Source organism: Dasypus novemcinctus, chromosome 9 (genome assembly GCF_030445035.2).
Source record: "Dasypus novemcinctus isolate mDasNov1 chromosome 9, mDasNov1.1.hap2, whole genome shotgun sequence".
NCBI lineage: Eukaryota > Metazoa > Chordata > Mammalia > Cingulata > Dasypodidae > Dasypus > Dasypus novemcinctus.
In genome coordinates this window covers 90,119,394-90,126,120 of record NC_080681.1, presented here as the reverse complement: position 1 = coordinate 90,126,120, position 6,727 = coordinate 90,119,394, and the positions used below count along the sequence as shown (strand labels likewise).

Here is a 6,727-nt window from a genome sequence, read left to right as displayed (position 1 = left end):
TATGGGAGGAAATGGGGTCTAGGAGTAGTATCAGAGTCAGGTTAGGGTTGGGAGTCACTAGAAAAATCTGGACTTAGTATCAGAGTTGGGGCGGGAGCCACTAGAAAAATCAGTACTTAGTATCGGAGTTGGGGCGGGCCCATGATCATTTCTTGAGTTTAAACTCAATATTGGGGTTCCAGTCGATATTGACTCGGGTGAGTCGTGGCCTCGCTGGGCCTACACGGCTTCACGGATCTACGAGCGAGAGTGCACGAGGGGAGGGGCGGCGCCGGGGACGCGCACGGCAGGGGCAGGGGCGCGGGCGCGGGCGCGGGCGCGAGCGCGAGCGGGGGCGCGCGTCTGGAGCTGGCGCGGGAGCGCCAGGAGCGGTGGTGGCGGCGGCAGAGGCGGCGACTCCAGCTCTGGCTCCGGCTCGAGCTCCGGCTCGAGCTCGGGTGGCGGTGGCGGGAGCGGGGCTCGGTGGCGGCGGCTGCACAGGAGCGGGAGCAGCGGCCCCAGAGGCCTAGGGGGGACATGCGGACCGACGGCCCCTGGATAGGCGGTGAGTGACCCTCAGGTCTCACTCCGGAGTCCCCTCCGCGTCCGTTCCTTCCCCACTCCCCCCGCCCTTCCCCTGCATCCACTAAGCGGTGCCGGGGGCGGTCCCGGGGGGCTGGGGGCGCCGCTTAGGCCGGGCCGCGCCCCCACCTGCCGCGCCTGCAGCCTCGGCTAAGCGCCCCCACCCCCAGGCTGGCGGCTCCTCCCCGCGGCAGACGCTCCCCCCACCCCTCCCCCGCCTCCCGCTGGCTACCTCCTCGCCGCCCCTCGCCGCCCCTCGCCGCCCTCTCCTTGCCTTGCTGCTGCACCTGAGCCGCAGCCCGCGCCCCCCACAGAGCAAAGTTTCCCTTTTGCATTTTTCTCCCCCACATCGGTCCCGCTTCATTCCCTTCGCCCCACCCCCCAGCGAGGACGCGCTCCGGGGGCGGCCCTCAACCTCCAACCACCCCCGCGCCGGGCGGGTCCAGGCCGCGCCCCCGCCCGCCGCACAGGCGCCCCCTCCCAGCTGGCGCGGGATCCGCAGCCGACGCGCCCGGGTCTCGCTCGCGGCCCCGGCGCACGTGCGGTCCCGGGGTGCGCCCGGCGCGAGTTTGGAACTCCCCCACCCCCATCCCTCTCGGTCGGGAGCGCCGGCTGGAGAAGGGCCGGTGGTCCGGGGCTGTACCTCCCCCACCTCCCGAGCAACGCCCTGAAGGCCCTGGAGTGACCAGTCCCTTGAGGACGTGTGTCCACTCGGAGCCGCTCGGGAAAGTTCACTCAGTCGCTGCCCCGCGTCCTATCCTGCCCCAATGTGCCCCGGTCCCCATTGCTGTGCCCACGTCTCTCCCCCTGTCTCTGCTTCTTTCTCTTTTGTCCCCTGGGTCTCAGTCTCTGCCTGTGTCCTTAAATGTCTCTGTATGTCTTCCTCTGTCACTGCCTCTCTGTCTCATCACCTTTAACCCCCGGGGTCTCTCTGTTCTCTCTCCCCGGGTCTCTGTTCTCCTTCCCTGGGGTCTCCTGTGTCTCTCCCCCTCTCCCCCTCCCCCCGATGTCTCTGCCTCCTGTCTTTCTAGTGTCCCTTGCCTTTTCTGCCCACCCCCACACCTGTCTCTGCACCCCACCTTTGACTAGGCCCCCTCCCCCATTTCCCAGGAATGCTGCCCCTCTGGCTTTTCCACCCCTGAGTGGGGGTGAGGCCAGCCTTTCTCTCCACTCCCCTCCCCCCAGCGCAGGGCCCCTGAGTTGGAGCAGGTTTGGTGGTGGGGAGTGCTGTACCTGCCTGTACCCTGAAATGGGAGGCGGGCTGCCAGTGTGAGTGGATCCTCCAGATTCCCCTGGGGGGCAGCAGGGCAGGGCCTGGGCAATGGGTTGCTGAGTGTGGATGATTGAGGCTCCACTTGGGCTCCGGAAGAGTTGAGGGCAGGGATCCAGAGTGATCCGGTGCTGGATCTGGCCAGGGAACTCAGGGCAGGGCACTGGGATGGGAGGCCTGGAAAAGGATCTGGGAGGGAGCTCCAGGGGCATCCCCAATGGCACAGAATTTTTTGTGAGGCACCAGGAATCTGATGGACTTGGAGAGGGGCATTGACAGGAAGTCTGAGGGAATTCTGTGCTTGGCTCCTTATTAACTCCTGCTTCAGTAAGGAAGAAAATCCCTGTTTCTGCCTGATTATATGAATGAGCCTAGGGCTTCACCTCAAGTGCGTCTCCCACATGTCAGCCCCAGGCAGACACCAGGCGCTCACACCCTTCCACCTTCACTTACCACTCTGCTAACCCCCCCTCCACCTTGAGGCACACTCCACAGCCAATTGCTTGCTTGTTCTCCCTCTTCCACACTTGGACCCACATGCCAGGCAGTGCTCAGAAATCCCCTGTGTTTGCACACCTCATGCACCACTTCTCTGTGCTGCCTTGCAATCTGCTAGCACACCTTTGCCCATCCTGGGGAAGGTGTGTTGGCACACACAGTCTTGCATGTTCTTGTGCACACATTTTCTTACACATTCTTGCTCATTCAGTTTTCCCATTACCATTTGAAATGTCTCTGTAGTTTTGTTTTCCACTTGTTCTTCCTTCCCTCCCTCCTCTCCTTCCTCCTGTAGCTGCTGACTGCCCCGCTGTCCAGCCTTGTGCATGCTGTGTGGGCTGCTAAGAGAGAAGGTGGACTGGGATGCTGGTGAAGCAGTTTGGGGGTGGGGGGTGGGGAGGGGTGCTGCAGCCAGAGCGGACTGCTTCCTAATCTTTTGGGATTTGTATTGATAACAACAAAATAGTGGCCCTGGTAATTTGTGACCCTCTACTCTTTCTTCCATTGGCTCTAATGTGGGAGTCCGTTTTGAGGGCTCTAAGTCAGGTGAGGTGGGACCCAGATCTCCAGAGACAGAGGCAGTGACACACACTGCAGCTGCTCCACTCTCCAACTTGAGACCTCGAGAGTGTCCCTCCGTCCCTGGGTCTCACTTTTACCTCCTGTCCCAGGGCTGTTAGAATCCAGAGGCGACCATGTGGCAGTGCTTTGCCCGCAGTGGCAGTCACCTCCCATGTGAGTGACACTGCTGTGTGCTTGGCCCAAGCTCACAGCCAGGGCGCTGCCCTCGAGGAGCCCAGGGTCCCCGGGGGAGCAGGCTGCATCTTGGGAATGCAGAGCGATTCAGTAATATCGTATCAATGGCTGACCGTGAGCCCGACACCAGGCTAGGCACTTCAGCCAGGCCACCTCGCTTCCTGTGGAACAAGCCTCTCAGGTGCTGAGGTTGGAAGGCTGGGGGAACTCAACATGCGGCAAGGAAGAGTTCAGAGGTCAGGGATGAGCCCCAGGAGAGGCCAAGCAGGACCTGTCTGAACACCGAGGTTTAAAGCTTGGGTGAGGGGAGTGTGGAGTGTGTTGTGGTCAGATTAATATTTCTGAAAGGTGACTCTGTGATTCTGGGAAGTGATTGGAGGCAGACTGGAAGCCCAGTGTGGAGGATACAGGTAATTCAGGTGAGAGGTGAAGGTGATTTGGATAGGGCAGGAGCAAGGAGCCATTTAGGAGGCACCGTTTGTCAGGGCAGGATGAATGATTGGCTTTGGGGGGAAGGAGGAGTCCAGGTTTCTGGGCCTTTACTGAGCCAGGGACTTGGGGAGGAGGGGCAGATCTGGAGGGCAGATAATGCCTGAGGGATGGACTTGCTTGAGGATCCGCGGGTGGATGACTGTCCAGGTGAGGGTCTGGAGCTTGGGAGAGCAGTCTGGGCTAGAAAAAGAGAGCTGGGAGTTGTGGGCGTGTAGAGCTGTGCTCACCAAGAGAAGACTGCAGGCTTTGGTTTCACACCGCCAGCGTTTGACTCCTGGCTTCGCTATTTTCTAGCAGTGCAACTTTGAGGAGGTTGCTTAACATCTCTGAAACAGTTTCCTCACTTGTCAAATGGGTGCAATGAAACTCCATGCCTTGCAGGGTGGTTCTGAGGATTAAAGGAGAGAATATGCATCAAGTGCTTAGAACAGGGCCTGTGATCTGTTAAGTACTATTATCTGTATCAGTGCTAGCAGCTGTTATTGTCATGTTTGTCAGCAAGAACAGGGAACCCCACCTCCCCCATCAGTACCAACTGGGATTGCCTTTAAAAACACTACAAGGCTAAGGGTAGGTCACCTGCCCAGCTACAGTAGCTGCTGTTCTCAGCTGACCTTAGCAGGTTGGAGGATCTCATCAAAGGAGGTACCCATCCAGCCCTCGTCGATGGGACTGTGCGTGGTGCACAGGTGTACTTGGCCTTCAGGTGGGTTGGCATGAGGACACCACAGGATGAAGCCCTGGGGAAGACACCCCATGTCGGGGGAGGGTAGAGGAGGATTCTGAGAAGGGGCAGCCTCAGGATGTTCTGTTCCCCGTTTTGCCCCACCGTGCCTGGGCCCAGGCTCCAGGTCCAGTTTCTCCTTGCTCTGAGCATATAAAGAGGATTTTCCTCCAGCTGCTTCTGAGGTCTGGATGTACCCATCCTCTGTCCTCTGTCCTCTGTCCTCTGTGTCCCTGCTCCCTGGGTCTGAGGACTCTGCTTTTGACTCCTGGGCAGTGGTTGGGCTGCTGCTCCTGGGGCTGTTCCTAGTGCAGCTTTAGGGGCTGCCTGGAGGCCTGGGGGCTGTTCCGGAGAGGTGGCCCGTGTCTGCGTTTCTCAGGATTTCTTGGACTTGCTCCTGGTCCTCCTGCCAGGCCAGGTTTCAGGCCTGACAGATGACAGAGTGCTGCCAGGGGCAGTGCTGGGGGCCTTGGGACTGATCTCAGTCATGGCTGCTGGCCTCACCCCATCCCAGGCCTTTCAGGGTGCCAAACAGTGGGATCCCTGCCTTGGGTCTGTACCAGTAGCTTTCTAGTTGGTCTACTGGGTGTCAGCGCTGGCACTGTTTGGAGCCATACCTGGTGGTCTCGATTGTTCTGGGCTCCATCCTGGTGTGTGTAGAGCAGTTCTAAGGACCACTACTGCCAAATCTGAGGGTGATTCTGATTGCCTGTCTAGGCCAGTTTGACCCCGGCCTGGTGGGGTCACAGGCTGTTCCAGACCATTTTGAGACCTGCCATGGTGCTCCTGTCTGAGCCGCAGGGTCTTTCCAAGTACAAAGTCCTGTGCCTATTTCATCTATTCCTGGGCTCCACCTTGGGGTCATTCTGGCACAAACCTCTTTCCAGATCAACTCAGGTCTTGTCTCAGCCTCCAGGAATAAGGCCCAGTGTTCCTGGTGTGCAGCACCCCACTTATTTGGGGGACTCTCTCCATTCTCTTTCTTAGACTCGGTCCCCCTACCCAGGATCCCAGAGCAGCACCGGAGCCAACAACCTCACATCTGGCTCTGCAAGGCCCCTGGCGTGTCTCCTGACAAATGGGCCTTTGAGTTTGGGGCTTGGGAGCTGGTTTGTCTGGCCAGACCTGCCTGGCAACACTGTGCTGAGAGCAGCAGCCAAAGGGAACTTTATGGAGAAAATGGGCTGAGGGAGGAAAGCAGGTGGCCATCCCGAGGCCCAGGGCCGTTGGTTCTGGGGCGCAGGTAGGAGCAGTGGAGGGAGGAGAGGGTCAGTGAGGATGGTCCTGGGTCAGCAAGGCCCATCCTGGGTCAGTCACGGTAGACCTTCAGCCAGTGAGGACTTGCCCTGTGTGAGCAAAGGGGGTCAGGCTCAAGTGGGGACAATCCCCAGGGGAGAGGAACTGGTCCTTGGTTTGGTGGGGTCACTCCCTGATCCATGACCATTGTGTTTCCCTCAGCACCATTCCTCTGCCAGTTCCAGGAGGAACCAAGTCGGCAGAGCTGAGAGGGACAGGGACCGGTTTGTGTGGAGGTTGTCAGGCTGAGGAGAAACCCACTGTGAGGTGCAGCCTGAGTTGAGTGGGCACCAGCAGTGCCAAGTAGCTGAGCTGTGGGGAGATGGTGATGACATGATGTGGCACGTCTGACCCCTGTGCCCAACCAGAACGGCACCCATGCTGGGGAAGGGGCTGGGCTGCATTACTGTGTGTGTGCCAGCGAAGGAGGCATCCAGCGGCACGCCTTCATTTCTTAAATTATAGAGAAGCAGAAAGTCAAAAATAAATACTGCTTCTGAAGCTTCTTTGAAGATTGGTGTGTATGCTGGTGTGTATCCTTCCAGGTTGGGCTGTTTTCTGCAATTGCATTCATTCATCCCACCACGCATTCTGCATATGGTGGCTGAGCACCTACTGTGTGCCTGGCTCTCTGCTCAGTGCTGGGGATACAGGGCCGTACCCCTCCTAAACTTACAGTGGGGGTAGAGAGACATGGCAGTAATCACAGAAATCATTTAAATGGATATATAACCACACCTGTGGTCACTGCCTCAAAGAAAAACCCAGTTTGCTGCAACATAGTCTGGAACATCATGGAAGGCTTCCCTGAGAAGGTGCTCTTGGCTCCAAGACCTGGGAATAAACTGTAGCCCCCTTGCAGGCAGCGGCATAGGCACAGGCAAAGACTGGGAGGCTGGAAGAAATTCGTCATGTTTGAGGCCCAGAGGAGGAAGTTCCTGTGGATGGCGGTGGGGGGCTGCAGAGGTGAGCAGGCTGGGCCTAGAGGGCTGTGCTGAGGCACGTGGCCACAAGGTCTGCCGCCGAGGTCAGGGCTTTGGTATGGGTTGTGTACGGCTGCCAGGCACCTGGAAGAGACCTAGCTCAGGAAGCATTGAATGAGTGAGTGAGGTTTTACCAAACGGGGATCA

General features: G+C 58.8%; 1 protein-coding gene across 9 annotated transcripts in view; it reads left to right on the top strand.

Annotated features, from left to right (window-relative positions):
• The first annotated feature begins 290 nt into the window (after positions 1-290).
• Positions 291-6,727, top strand: part of PTPRF (protein tyrosine phosphatase receptor type F) — an 84,844-nt gene continuing 78,407 nt past the window's right edge. For all 9 annotated transcript variants that reach the window (XM_058303760.2, XM_058303752.2, XM_058303751.2 and 6 more), the window contains exon 1: positions 291-544. The gene's annotated coding sequence lies outside the window, so the exon portion shown is untranslated. The remainder of the gene's footprint in view (positions 545-6,727) is intronic.